Source organism: Podarcis tiliguerta, assembly GCF_965153285.1.
Source record: "Podarcis tiliguerta genome assembly, chromosome: 1".
Classification (NCBI taxonomy): domain Eukaryota; kingdom Metazoa; phylum Chordata; class Lepidosauria; order Squamata; family Lacertidae; genus Podarcis; species Podarcis tiliguerta.
In genome coordinates this window covers 13,254,274-13,269,585 of record NC_139534.1, presented here as the reverse complement: position 1 = coordinate 13,269,585, position 15,312 = coordinate 13,254,274, and the positions used below count along the sequence as shown (strand labels likewise).

General features: G+C 46.7%; 1 long non-coding RNA gene across 1 annotated transcript; it reads left to right on the top strand.

The window, feature by feature from the left end:
* Positions 1-234: 234 nt before the first annotated feature.
* LOC310665522 lies at positions 235-13,040 on the top strand. Its single transcript, XR_014505508.1, has 2 exons — positions 235-438; positions 12,959-13,040. It is a non-coding gene; the product is annotated as an uncharacterized lncRNA (long non-coding RNA).
* Positions 13,041-15,312: the final 2,272 nt, after the last annotated feature.

Here is a 15,312-nt window from a genome sequence, read left to right as displayed (position 1 = left end):
CTTCACTTTTTACCATCACTACGGTTAGAGCTGCCATACGTCTGGGTTTTCAAAGGCTCAACAACTTTCGGGGGTGTCTTGAAATATGGCAAGCCTAACTATGGTGGCATTTCATAACATTTTATTAGACGGGATCAGAAGGTCAGCGGTTCGAATCCCCGTGATGGGGTGAGCTCCTGTTGCTCGGTCCCTGCTCCTGCCAACCTAGCAGTTTGAAAGCATACCAGTGCAAGTAGATAAATAGGTATCACTCCAGCGGGAAGGTAAACGGCGTTTCCGTGCGCTGCTCTGGTTCACCAGAAGCGGCTTAGTCATGCTGGCCACATGACCCGGAAGCTGTCTGCGGACAAACGCCGGCTCCCTCGGCCAATAAAGCAAGATGAGCGCCGCAACCCCAGAGTTGGTCACAACTGGACCTAATGGTCAGGTGTCCCTTTTGTTGTTGTTTAGACGTTCAGTCGTGTCCGACTCTTCGTGACCCCATGGACCAGAGCACGCCAGGCACTCCTGTCTTCTACTGCCACCCGCAGTTTGGTCAGGTTCATGTTTGTAGCTTCGAGAACACTGTCTAACCATCTCATCCTCTGTCGTCCCCTTCTCCTTGTGCCCTCCATCTTTCCCAACATCAGGGTCTTTTCCAGTGAGTCTTCTCTTCTCATGAGGTGGCCAAAGTATTGGAGCCTCAGCTTCACGATCTGTCCTTCCAGTGAGCACTCAGGGCTGATTTCCTTAAGAATGGATGCGTTTGATCTTCTTGCAGTCCATGGGACTCTCAAGAGTCTCCTCCAGCACCATAATTCAAAAGCGTCAATTCTTCGGCGATCAGCCTTCTTTATGGTCCAGCTCTCACTTCCATACATCACTACTGGGAAAACCATAGCTTTTACTATAAGGGGTCCCTTTACCTTTACCTAAAAGCAGAGGATGACAGACCAGGCAGAGAGGCATCTCTGCAAAGTATTACTACACTGTGCGACACAACTGGTGCATGAATCGCAGTTCCTTTTGCTATCTCTTTTTAAAATGGGAACTTCTTTTATAAACCATTTTACATTTATTTAGGACCCTAAACCTATTCGCCGGGAAGTAAGTTACCACTGAGCTCAGCCGGGCTTACTTCTGAGTAAACATGTTCGAGACCCGGCTTCAAATATTCAAAGGGGAGGGATGTCGCTAAGAAACAATTACTATAGGCAAAGTGCCACTGGTCTCAAGGTTATGACAGTATTTAAAAATACAACAAAATATTACAAGTGGGTACAAATGTTTTGCAGCAAGGCAGAAAAAAAGCCGTAGCACTGATGAATTATTGATCTCCAGAGTTTCACCTCATAATTTATTGAGTTAGTTTACGTAAGATTAGGGGGTTGGGGCGGGGGTCTGAGGAGGAGGGAAAAATTTTTTTGTCTCCTTTTATCTATAAACAAAAAGCTTTGGAATATTTAGGAAGAAGCAAGGAAGAGTTCCAGGATTAGCCCGCCCCCCTTCAGTTTAACAGAAGAGACGGCTGTGGCGTTTGTACGGAGCCCCTGGTCGTCTCACGGACTATTGACCAGTACACCACTAATCCGCTGCCACCAACCAGGTCCTCCCTGGTAAATTCACTTCAGTCTCAGTCAGCTTTTCAATTCATAAAGAAGAGTGTGTTTTATTTCAGACTTAAAACAAACTATTACAGCATCCCAGTGTTCCTCTTTACCTTCTTAGTCTTATGTACCTCTCTCTATCTCTGCTACCACCCCACACTCACGGACCAACTGCCCTAACTGTCTCTCTATTACCAACTGCCTTTCCCAACCAGCCAACCCACTCAAACTAACCAACCACCCACCCACAACTCCCAATGAACTAACTCAGAACTCCTCCCAGAACTCCTTTATAGACCCGCTGACTCCACCCCCCTGGGTCCTGTCTGTGCAACCTATTTAACTATTTCCCCTCCAGCACTCTCTCATATATGGTAACGTCACATCGGCATTTACAAATTCTCTCATGCACCAAACAGGATGCAGCACTGCAAACAGGAAGCTTATGTGGTCTGGTATATTGCGTTCACTTTAGGGCAGGTCCGCACCATGACACCCCCCCCCCAAAAGAATCATGGGAACTGTAGTTTGTGAAAGATGCTGAGTAGTGGAGCTCTCTAAGGTGTTATTATTTTGGGAGGTCTTTAATGTTTGATGTTTTATTATGTTTTTATATGTGTTGGAAGCTGCCCAGAGTGGCTGGGGCAACCCAGTCAGATGGGCGGAGTATGAATAATAGCATTATTATTATTATTATTATTATTATTATTATTATTATTATTAAAGGCCGCATACAGCATACTATTAGAATGGGAGACGAAAGATGAAGAGGTAAAATCAGTTATGATTAAATGGGCACAAGATGCAGGTCACAACATTATGATGGAAGATGGGGAAAAATTATGGAAAACTGATTTAAAATTTACAGACTGTTCCCTATTGAAGGAGAATTACATGAAGATGATGTACAGATGGTACACAACACCAGTGCAGTTACAGAAAATGTACAAAACTAGTTCAAATATATGTTGGAAGTGTAAGGAAAAGGAGGGGACATTTTATCAGATGTGGTGGGATTGTAAGGTAATTAAAAAATTTTGGGGAATGATATACAACGAATTGAAGAAAATGTTGCATTTAACATTTGTTTAAAAACCTGAAGCATTTTTATTAGGGATTGTAGGGAAAGACCTGCCAAAAAAGTTGAAAAACATTTTCATGTATGCGACAACGGCCACGAGAGTTCTAATAGCACAAGGATGGAAGACTGAAGAAACCCCAACTAAAGAATCATGGCAAGAAAAACAGATGGACTATGCAGAACTGGCAAAATTGACATACAAGCTACGGGACAAGGATAACTGTGACTTTAAAGATGAATGGGAACCCTTTACAAAGTATTTGAAGACGCAACAAAGGCAACTGGACTCCTTGGCTGGTTTTGAATAAACATTCACAAACATTTTATTGATAATAATCAATAAAATAGTTTGAGGATCTACACAACTGTGAAACATGCAGAAAACAGCATTTTTAGAGAAATCAAAGACTGGAACTGAAGGAAGTTGGGGGGGTTGGGGGGGAGGGAGGGGGAGGGAGGAAAAATGGGGGGGAATAAGGATAATATGTTTCTGGATAATGTTTTGTTTAAATTTTGCATTAAAAGGTTATTATTATTATTATTATTATTATTATTATTATCAGCCCTATTTTCATTGGAGAAATGTTGGAGGGTATGCTCAGTTCCCCACAGTAGGTAAATTACAGTGGTACCTCAGGTTACATATGCTTCAGGTTACAGACGCTTCAGGTTACAGACGCTTCAGGTTACAGACTCCGCTAACCCATAAATAGTGCTTCAGGTTAAGAACTTTGCTTCAGGATGAGAAGAGAAATCGTGCTTCGGCAGTGTGGCAGCAGCAGGAGGCCCCATTAGCTAAAGTGGTGCTTCAGGTTAAGAACAGTTTCAGGTTAAGTACGGACCTCCGGAATGAATTAAGTACTTAACCTGAGGTATCACTGTATACCTTTAAAACAGGGCAGATACTTAACATAGCAAGACCTGTTTTTTTATTTCAGCCTATGTGTAAAATCCAACTCTTCCTTTCCTTGATCCTGGAGAATATGCCAACTACTGATCTAAATTTAGGAAAACTTGGAGCAAGAACATTGCTTTTCAGGCATCTTTATCGTTCCTTGACTCTGAGCTAAATTCTGGTTTTGGAAGAGCAGCGAAATCAATGAGAATGGCGTATGCGACATCCAAAGGAAAAGTTTGGACCGGTTTTCGGAATTACAGATCCTTAATTGGAAGTCTAAAGATGTGGTAGCCACACCCAATGTTCCAAAAAGTCAAAACACCACAACGAAGTTACGAAGTTTAATGCAGAACATTTGTTTTTCTCTTTTCTCCAAACTGTAAACTCTTCTCCAGTAACATACAAGCGAGTGTGATGGTTCAGTGCATTTAAGGACCAAGCAAGTTCCTAGAATCTGCCAGTCCATTCAGTTCATTGTAGGGGGGAAATGGACCCCGGCAAGTCAAATACATAGCTGTCAACTATTTATTATTTGAAAATAAGGGACCAGCAGCCTCGAAAATGAGGGATCAGCAGCCAAAATAAGGGATTTTCCGAAAACAGGTATGTTAAACTTCTGAGCCCCTCCGAGCCAAAGGCAGAAAGCCCAGCCAGCAGCCAAACAAAGCCTCAAGCAGTGGTTCCCACAGCGCAGCAACCTGGCAAAGGGGATGCAGCAATGAAAACCACTGTCACCTCTCCGCTGGGAAGCACTGAGCAAAGGCGAGTCCCCAGGCAACACGGCCGATTTGATCAGCACAAGGCATGCAAGCCCCACCTCCCAGTCATTCTTAGACTACTTATTGGGTGAGCAACACAGCCAAGCAACCCAGTTGGAGCCTCCCTCCTCCCTGGCTGGCAGGGAGGGAGGGAGAGGAGCTGCTTCCTTTGAAACCCGGGAAATTTAAGGGACATCATCAATAAGAGACAGCAGGGGGACACAGTGCTGGAATAACGGACTTTCCCACCAAATAAGGGACGGTTGACAGCTATGCTCAGATACAGTAGAAGAAGAGATTGTTGCTGAATCTGGAAAATGTCCTGGCAGTGAGAATCAGAGCAGAGCAGAGCAAATCAAAGGAAGCTGAGCAAGAAAGAAAAGGTAACTGGGCCAGCAGTTCAGAAGGCTTCTTGGCGTGGGGCGTGGCTCACCGGTTGAGCATGTCCTTTGAATGTTGAAAGCCCCAGCTCCAACCTCTAACCTCTCTTCCAGGTAGGACTGGGAAACAGTTCGATGAAACTCTGGAGAGCCATTGCTAGTCAGCATAGACAGTACTGAGCGGGACGGGCCAAAGATCTGACTCATCGTAAGGCAACTACCTCTGTTGCGTTGCTGTTAACAGCTACGTTAACAGGCACCATCCAATAGGGGGCCATCACACACAACCACCTTTTAGATGGACCATAACTGTGGGATAAGGGACGCGGGTGGCGCTGTGGGTTAAACCACAGAGCCTAGGGCTTGCCGATCAGAAGGTTGGCGGTTCAAATCCCCGTGATGGGGTGAGCTCCGGTTGCTCGGTCCCAGCTCCTGCCCACCTAGAAGTTTGAAAGCATATAAAAGTGCAAGTAGACAAATGGGTACCACTCCGGTGGGAAGGTAAACGGTGTTTCCCTGCACTGCTCTGGTTCGCCAGAAGCGGCTTAGTCATGCTGGCCACATGACCCGGAAGCTGTACGCCGGCTCCCTCAGCCAGGAGAGCGAGATGAGCGCCGCAACCCCAGAGTCGGCTATGACTGGATCTAATACTCAGGGGTCCCTTTACCTTTACCTTTAATTTGGGATGCTAGCATCCAAAATGCATATGTCAAGGGTTAATTGCAAGAGCCGTAGAACTCTATGACACCATACACTCTGTGGCAGTTATTTCAGTTATAGCGGTTAGTAGCTAACACTCTTTAGCGGCTAGAGCAGCAGGTATGTTGTGTTGTGCTGTTGTCTGCCTCAGAGTTAGTCTGTAACAGTTTAAACTATGTAAGACGTCTTAGCAACGTAGGTATCATTCACCTGCACAGTATATTTAATCTGCAAGAGCACCAAGAAAACGTTATATGTTATTTAAACTTTAAAAGAGAGTGTCTTGCATAGTTTTCATAGGAGGGAACTAATTAAAGGGTCAGACGACCCAGGGCTGACTTCCGCAAAACTCTGCTAAATGAGAGTTTAATTCCCACAGTAACTGGCTAGCTCAGCCACTAAGAGTGATGCATTTGCTTGAGGGGTGGGGAATGCAGTGCTTAATTCAGGCTTCCTCACCCTCGGCCCTGCAGATGTACAACTCCCATGATTCCTAGCCAGTAGGACCAGTGGTCAGGGATGATGGGAATTGTAGTCTCAAAACATCTGGAGGGCCGAGGTTGAGGAAGCCTGGCTGAATTGGTCAGACTGATCCATTTCAGACCAAAATCCTATGGTCCTCCAGAGGGCATCCTCAAGGCCACTGGGTATTGTGGACCCGTCTCTCCATGGATGGAGAAGGAGGACAAACGTTGGAGAGGAAGAGCCACCCTTGGAAGGCCCCTCACAACCAGAGCAGAAAGAACCATGACTGGTACTCCCCTGTAGTTAGAGCTCCAATGATGGAGACAACAACAAGAGGAGCATCTGAGGGGTAGGCATGGGAAGCTTGGGATCTACTGGATTCCATGCCCATTCCATGCTCTTCACATGCCCCCAGAAGGGGGATAAATTTATGCCAGCCCTGGGATGCTTAGTCCAATGAGAAGGGCAATCTCAGAAAGAGGAGGAGGAGGAGGAGGAGGAGGAGGAGGAGGAGGAGGAGGTTGATGTGGTGATCACACAGGGTCCCCGGACGTTTGATGGTCTATTGATCCCTGTGCCACCACTGTGCTCGCTTCCCCGCTGCCACCAACCCATTACTCTCGGGTAAACACTGAGTTCAGACAGTTGTTAAACGTGAACCAAATAAACAAGTTTATTTTATAAACATTAACAAGTTTATGGTTTCTCAGAAAATATTCCTGACAGTATCTTAACTTTCGCTTCTTTACAGGCCTATACTTTCCTAATACCTTCTGACTGATTATATCAACTGTTGGACTGACTCCTCTTAACAAATTCTCTCACTCTCTCACATCAGACTAGCCCAACCCACAGACTTAACCTCTCCGTCTCTTCTCTAACACCAGACTGACTTCTCAACCACCCTAACTCTAACTCTTAACTCCTGCCCTTGGGTTCCCATTGGTTAGTTATTTGACAATTAGTTAACCCTTTCCTTACGAACCCAGTATGATGTCACACACCTTGGAGGGCAAACTCCACAGTTGAAAACAGGGGAAGCAAGGGAGAAGAAGGTGCTTCTCCTCCACCACCACCTTCCAAGTTGCCTGGCAGGGTTTGGGGTTGGCTTTTCTGCCAAAGCCACTTCCGAACTGGAGAGGAGGTGGGGTTGTGGGCCCATGCCCCCCCCCCACGCACACGGGGGCTGGCTTGCAGCCCCCGCGAGAATGAGGGAATCCTCGGGCGTGTCACCTCCCTGCTTAGCCAATCGGCTGGTCAGGGGTGTGCAGCCTGGGCTATTTATGCCCGGCGCGCCCGAGGACCGCCCTGTCTTCGCCTCTCCAGCTGATCAGGTTTCCCACCCTGCCCGCCCTTTAGTTTAACACTCTGACCTTGCTATGGACTCTGGTTGGTCGCCGTCAAGGGGCCTGGTAGGAATTTTTTCCACTTGGCGAATTGGCACCTGCCATTTTGATTTTTGCCTACCTCGTAGCAAATCGTCACAACATCTCGGCATTGGCGGTTAGGCATTGGTAGGGGTATGGTTATGCAGATGATGGGGAGGAGCGTCATCACCTTCCCCCAAAGTAAAGGGTGGTCCGGTAAACGGAATCCGGGGGCGTTGCCCTGTCCGAAGCCTATGGAGGTGAGGGCCTAAGGCACGCCCCCGAGTGGTGACCCTGGGGGAGCTCCTAGTTGATGTACATCAGCAGGACTCCCCCCACTAGTGGTTAACCCTTCACGCAATCGGGCTGAAGCCGGTTAGCCGACAGGACCAGTGCCTAAGTTAATACCGCTCAATTCCTGCAATCAATAAAGTTGTGGCCGTTTTTGCCCATTAACCTTAAATACCGTGTCCTGTGTATTTATTTCTCAAGGGGGGAGGGGGACTTGCCACGCAATAAGAGTGCTGCATCCTTTGAATAAAAAGGGCACCCCGCTTCATCAGGAAATATGGCAAACAGTGTCTAACAAGAGACAGTCACCCTTTTTGCTTGCAGACTAGGAAATTCCTCTTCAAAAGCGAAGCTTGAAACAACACACAAGCCGGCAGATGCCTTCTCATCAGGAGGTCCATTCCGTACGATGTAGGCATCAAGCCTTTAGCATGGCAGCACCTACGCTTTCAAACTCTTTCTGGTGCCCCCTGAAGACCTTCCTTTTTTTCAACAAGCCTTTTTTAAGTGGAGACATTTATCCCAGCCTGTCCTGTGTTGGATTCGAAATGGTTTTTACACATGAAATCATTTTTAATTGTTTGCATATACGGGGTTGTTTTTAATTATTTTTATTGTTGATGTTTTCACTGCGAAATCACTTTGAGATATTTTACGGGAAGCGATTCATCAATTGAATCAAAATAAAAACAAAATAAAATGATCTCTGAGAAACAAAGAAACATGCTCCTTTCGCAAGAAGCGTTACTATATTCACAAGCAGATTTCAGCAGATAGACTGATCAGCTCAAGCTCCTATGGTGCATCAGTTACGATTTCTTTCTTTCTTCTTTTAAAACCAAAGCTGTATGGGTGCGAAGGAATCTCCACAGAAAACTCTGCAGAGAAATCTGTTATCTTCCTCCCTCTTTCCTTTTGCCTGGTCCACAAGAGCTTACATTTACTTTAAAAATGGAGACTCATGCGCTCATTCACACATCACTTTCCTTCTATCAGGCCCCAACTGTTTTCTTAATCATTTTCTTTCACCTTATTGTAGGCCAAGGATGAGGAAACTGTGGCCCTCCAGAGTTTGTTGGAGCTGACCCAACTCCCACCAGGCCTAGTCAGCCTGGTTTGTTGTTAGGGGCGATGGGAATCATCTAAAAGATGACTGATGTGGCCCACTTGCCATAAATAAATGTTGCTTCAGTGGAATATGGTTGAGATTGGGCCCATGGCTGCCCTATGAACATTGTCCCATTATGCTTCTGAGAAGATCATGGTCAATGGCCCATCTACCAGTATGCCCATGGGATGGAGCCAACTTGAACAAAATATTTGGGGGAGGGGCAAGGAAGCCCCGCCCTGCATGATCGATCACATGACACCGCGCGCACACACCATTTGAATGGCAATACCCATTTTATTAGGGACACGGGTGGCGCTGTGGGTTAAACCACAGAGCCTAGGACTTGCCAATCAGAAGGTCGGCGGTTCGAATCCCCACAACGGGGTGAGCTCCTGTTGCTCGGTCCCTGCTCCTGCCAACCTAGCAGTTCGAAAGCACGTCAAAGTGCAAGTAGATAAATAGGTACTGCTCCAGCGGGAAGATAAATGGTGTTTCCGTGCACTGCTTTGGTTCGCCGGAAGCAGCTTAGTCATGCTGGGCCACATGACCCAGAAGCTGTACGCCGGCTCCCTTGGCCAATAAAGCGAGATGAGCGCTGCAACCCCAGAGTCAGCCACGACTGGACCTAATGGTCAGGTGTCCCTTTACCTTTTTACCCATTTTATTGGGAGGGTGGAGAAGGGGCCTCGGTCCCTAGGAGTTGGCTCTTATAGGTGGAGGAAGGGGTGTGTGGTGGGTGCGGCCCTCCCCAGGTGTCATCCCTGGGGGGGGGGTGACATCGCTTCTGATGGGATATAGCTAGGGCTGCGCACAAAAGTCTTCCTCAAACCCTCCACTCGCCAGCGCTTTTCTCAAGGATGCAACTCAGCTTTAACACAGTGGCAATAGCAAAGCTTTTCTTTCTTTCTCTCTCCCCAAGGTGCTTAAAAATAACAATAATCTGGCACTGTGTTGTAATTAGGGCAATATAATAAGTAATTTAAAATTAAAGAGTTGAGGCGACAGTTCAGCATTAGAATCTTTAAGGGGGAAAATGTTCAAAATAAATCTGAAGCCGTAGGGATGAAGTCTATCATTAGATGCCTTCTTTTAGCATTGCTAACAATTTCCCACCCACCCTCAGGCTTGAGCCTCACTGAGCTCCTTGGGTCGCTGATAAAAGGCAGGAAAGGAATGTTTTGCCTCCTTACCCAATCGTTCTTTAGTTGGTGGTTTACCCTTCCATGAAATATGTTACAATTTTGGATTGAAATGGCATAGAGTAGGATCAGTACAGTGGTACCTCGGGTTACATATGCTTCGGGTTACATATGCTTCAGGTTACAGACTCTGCTAACCCAGAAATAGTACCTCGGGTTAAGAACTTTGCTTCAGGATGAGAACAGAAATCGTGTGGCAGCAGCGGGAGGCCCCATTAGCTAAAGTGGTGCTTCAGGTTAAGAACAGTTTCAGGTTAAGAATAGACCTCCAGAATGAATTAAGTACTTAACCCGAGGTACCACTGTAATGAGGACCCTCATAAGGGGCCTAATGTGAGAATTAGCTATGGCATGCCTTAAGGGTCCGGGCCTCTGGATGGCCGGAGTCTCTTATCCCATACCCTGCAACATTTCTCTGAAGAAAATAAGGACATCCTATTCCATAACAATAATATTCATAAATTTTATTTATTTATACCCCTCCCATCTGACTGGATTACCCCAGCCACTCTGGCTTCCAACATAAAGAAAAACAAAATCAAACAGTAAACAACTTTCCTATACAGGGCTGCCTTCAGATGCCTTCTAAAGCTTGTATACTTACTTATCTCCTTGGCTCAGAGTGGTGGTGTCATATAATTCCATTTGTTGTTGTTGTTTAGACATGTCCGACTCTTCATGACCCCATGGACCAGAGCATGCCAGGCACTCCTGTCTTCCACTGGCTCCTGCAGTTTGGTCAAACTCATGCTGGTCGCTTCGAGAACACTATCCAACCATCTCGTCCTCTGTCGTCCCCTTCTCCTTGTGCCCTCCAGCTTTCCCAACATCAGGGTCTTTTCTAGGGAGTCTTCTCTTCTCATGAGGTGGCCAAAGTATTGGAGCCTCAGCTTCAGGATCTGTCCTTCCAGTGAGCACTCAGGGCTGATTTCCTTCAGAATGGATATGTTTGATCTTCTTGCAGTCCATGGGACTCTCAAGAGTCTCCTCCAGCACCATAATTCAAAAGCATCAATTCTTCGGCGATCAGCCTTTTTTATGGTCCAACATATAGAAAAACATAATCAAAGAGTAAATAACTTCCCTATACAGGGCTGCCTTCAAATGTCTTCTAAAGCTTATATACTTACTTATCTCCTTGGCTCAGGGTGGTGGTGACATATAACTCCATACCCTCCAATAATTTTCAAATGAAAATGGGGTTGTCCTACCATACCCTCCAACATCTCTTGGGGGGGGGGAATGGGACATCCTAAGGAAAAGCAGGACATTCTGGGATCCAATTGAAAATAGGGCGAGTTCTTTAAATCTGGGACTGTCCCTGGAAGATAGGGCCACTTGTCACCCTGGTCTCCCAGCGAAATGCTTGGCTCTAACCACAACAGGGTTCAGCGGTGAGTGACTCCCATAGAGGGGATTTGGGTGCCATTCCATCAGCAAGTGCCGAGCACAACGGCGCACTGATCCTTGCCCTACCGCCATGCCAACCCCACTGTCAGGAGTGTGTGCAGGAGCCAGGTCCTGGGACCAGCAGGGCTTCGCAAGACTAGGGCCTTCCTAAGTTTGTTCTGGAGAGGCAACGGAAGGCGTGGCCACACAGGTGAGGCCGCTTGGTAACTCGCTGCACCTGGTGGCAAGAGCCAGGAAGCAGTGGTGTAGCGTGGGGGGTGCAGGGGGGGGCCGGCTGCACCGGCTGCAACATCGGGGGGGGCGCGCTCGCGCTCGCAGCTCTCTGCCCCTACCTGGCTCACTCACTCTCTCTCACTGCAGTGCTGGCTGTGCGAATCTGATCCGAGCCGCCGGGTCGCCGCCCACTGTGGAGGGGAGGGTGCCAGGCGTGCGGTGCGGTGCGGAGAGAGAGCGAGGGACTATCTGGGGGAGGGACAGTGCAGCGGGGGGGGGGGCGCAAATTACTTGCCTTGCCCCGGGTTAGGGGGCGCAAATTACTTGCCTTGCCCCGGGTGCTGACAACCCACGCTACGCCACTGCCAGGAAGGCAACATGTTTCCTGCCTTGCTGCGTTTGGCTTCTTGCTTCCTGATCCTTGGACCTCGGCTTCTTGACTCCTTGCTTCACGACCCTCCGACCCTTGACTTCATGACTCCCTGCTTCCTGACCCTTGGACCCCTGGCTTCTGGGCTCTCGTTCCTGCTCCCACCCCTCCATCTTGCCCCCGGTCCCGATGTCCTCAGCCGGGACTTTGACCGCCCGTAGACTGGACTGTGACACCCACTTACCAGCTGATAATAAAGATTTGGTCTGATTTTGACCCAACACCTGGTGCCCTGTGTCGGTTATTGCACTGCTCTCTCCAGCCACAGAATGGGCGTCTGCATGGGCAATGCCCAGCTTACCTCTTTAGCCGAAGGCCCTCCAGTCTTTGCAGTCAACAGATAGAGAGGGTTCCCTTGCCGTACTAAAAAGATGACTGCTTAATTAGCAGGGAACATGTGCTGTGCTAGGAGGTGGGGAAAAAGTTGTCTTTGCACAGTTAATGGACTCAACTGAACTACCTGACATACATTATTTGCAGCATTCCTAACCGTCTGCTTTCACATCAACTGTCTGTCAGCGTCTTGTATGTACAAAGACGGGGGGGAAGGAGTCTAGAATATCTGATTTATGCCAAGAAAATTAAAAAGTCTTTGAGCGGTGTGCCTTAGACCTGCTTCAGTACACGGCGAAATTAATCATAGCAAACGTCCGACAAGCATTTTACTTAAACGAGGCGCATCTACAGCATAATGTGCCATCCTGAAAATGAAGGCGTCAAAGCAAAAATTTGCGGGAAAATGGGATGGTTATAGAAGATATGTTCAAAAATACAATAATAGTTTTGACTCCGTGCTAGCATTCAAGTGATAAAGGAACTAAAAGGAGGTGGATAACAATTAAGGATTTATTATGTTTTCAGAATGTATTAGAAAAATTATAAGGTTTATTGTTTTGTGTACATTCAAATGTAACATAAAATATATGCAAAGGGACTTGACAGGAAGTCAAAGTTGAAGAAAAGATTTTGGAAGATAAAAGGGGAAAAAATATTTACTTTCATTATTATCATTTTGTGTGCGGGTGTGGGTGTCTGCACATATGTGTGTTGTTGTATGCAATGTTTGGGAGGAAATAAGATGGTAAATAACAAATAACAAACTAAATATCGATGTATGTAATTTTTATTTCTTAATTATATTTAGTGGTAGTATGGCTGTATTGTTTTTTGTAACATAAAATCATTCAATAAAAAATAATTTTTTTAAAAAAAGAAAGAAAGAAAATGAAGGCATCCATTCTATGGCATATTCCTAAGCAGCCCCATTTTTCCAAATAAAATCTTCCAGCACGATGGAATAAAAACTAATTAATGTGATTTAAAGAGCTGTGCCTTAAAAAAATCCCCCAATGATTTTTTTTATTAAAAAAATGCTATATTGGTCTTCAGCCGCAATGAATAATACTATTTTTATTATTATTATTTTTGAAGAGGTCACAATGAAACCGCTTGAGATTAAACAGCCATAGCTACAAATTTAGCCCAAAGTAGGCATCTAATGATAGAGTCCATTCCCGTGGCTTCAGTTTTATTTTGAATGTTTTGTCTTAAAGACACTAATGCTGAACTGTCGTCTCAAATCTTTAATTCTAAATTACTTATTATATTACCCTAAATTACAGGCTACGGCAGAAGCCAGACTTTAAAAAGAGGCATGTTTTACTTTCTCATCCATCTATAAATAGTGCAAGTCTACTTTTATGTAGGGGGGAAGAATGATGATGAAGAAGAAAAAGTATATGAATTCTCCTGAAAGTGATGAGCCGGTGGCGCCTTTCCAGGGGGCGGTGTGGACATTTGCAAATTTAGGAGCCTATTGCTAGGACTGAGGGAAGTCGGTATAAATCTGTAATCTGCCATTCAACCACAATTGCAATGTTTCCCCCAAAATAATAGTTACAGGGTGAGTGATAGCAAATTCCTCGTAAAGATGTCAGTGCGATTCTCATCCTTGTGATGTTTCCCCCTTTCCAGCACATTATTATTAGAAAAAAAGCACATAAGCCTAGGCCATGGAAGTTCGGCAGTGAGGTGGACGCGGTGGCTTTTGTCCGAAGGACTTGAGGCAAAACAGCAAAGGGTGGAGTCGTCCTCTGTTGATGGCGAAGATGAAGACTTGCATGCCACGTTTATCAGAAGTCACCCAAAGTTCAAAGGGGGCGGGGAATGACCTAGTGGCTGAAAGCATCCTAGCATAGGAAATGCTGTGTGGTATTGGGGTTCGCAGTTAGCGGCAAAACACAGTGGGGGGGAAGTCAGTGTTGCACTTTGATGGTTGTGCAAGCAAGGCAGCCCTGTTTTGGGAAGTTTTTAATGTTTGATCTTTTATTGTGTTTTTAATGTTCTGTTGGAAGCTGGCCAGAGTGGCTGGGGAGGCCCGGCCAGATGGGCAGGGTATAAGTAATAAAGGTAAAGGGACCCCTGACCATTAGATCCAGTCGTGGCCGACTCTGGGGTTGCGGCGCTCATCTCGCTTTATTGGCCAAGGGAGACGGTGTACAGCTTCCGGGTCATGTGGCCAGCATGACTAAGCCGCTTCTGGCAAACCAGAGCAGCGCACGGAAACGTCGTTTACCTTCCCGCCAGAGCAGTACCTATTTATTTACTTGCACTTTGACGTGCTTTCGAACTGCTAGGTGGACAGGAGCAGGGACCGAGCAACGGGAGCTCACCCTGTCATGGGGATTCGAACCGCCAACCTTCTGATCGGCAAGTCCTAGGCTCTGTGGTTTAACCCACATAAGTAATACATTATTATTATTATTATTATTATTATTATTATTATTATTATTATTATTATTATTATTGCAGTTTGCCAGGCAGAATGTTCTTTCCCTGCCTTTGAAGGCTATTCTGGGGGTTCTCCCCCACCAAAACAAAAAACTGGAGCCAATTTTGGGGAAAGGAAAGCAGGGGCAGAAGAAGGGGTGTGTGGTGGGTGCGGTCCACCCCAGGTGTCACCACTGAGGGGGGTGACAAAATGCTGGGCAGCACTCACTGCGAGGCCTGCAGTGCGCCCGAGCCACGCATCTCTCCTGGGAGAGACATGGTGGCTTGGGTGCACACAGCCTCCACGCTTCCCCAGCGGTCCACCTGCTGCCTCCCCCATAGCTATAGGGTGGCTGAGTGGGAGGAAGCAGGCAGACTCCAGAGGCCCCACAGAGCGCCCCGCCCCTATGGGTGGCTTGCCCCGCCCCTGGTTGTGCCACCCCAGGCACCCGAGCAGCTTCCTCCGCCGCTGGAGGAAAGGCCCATTGCGCTGAGTCTTTGCACAGAGTCCATTAGTTGAATCTGTCAGGAGTTCGGCCTACACTCGAGTAGGACCCTAGCAGAGACAATAGTCCCACTTCATGAAACACAGTGACACAAACATCCTGTTTTCGTCACTTCCCGCTCTGTGGAATCAAAACATACACCGTCATGT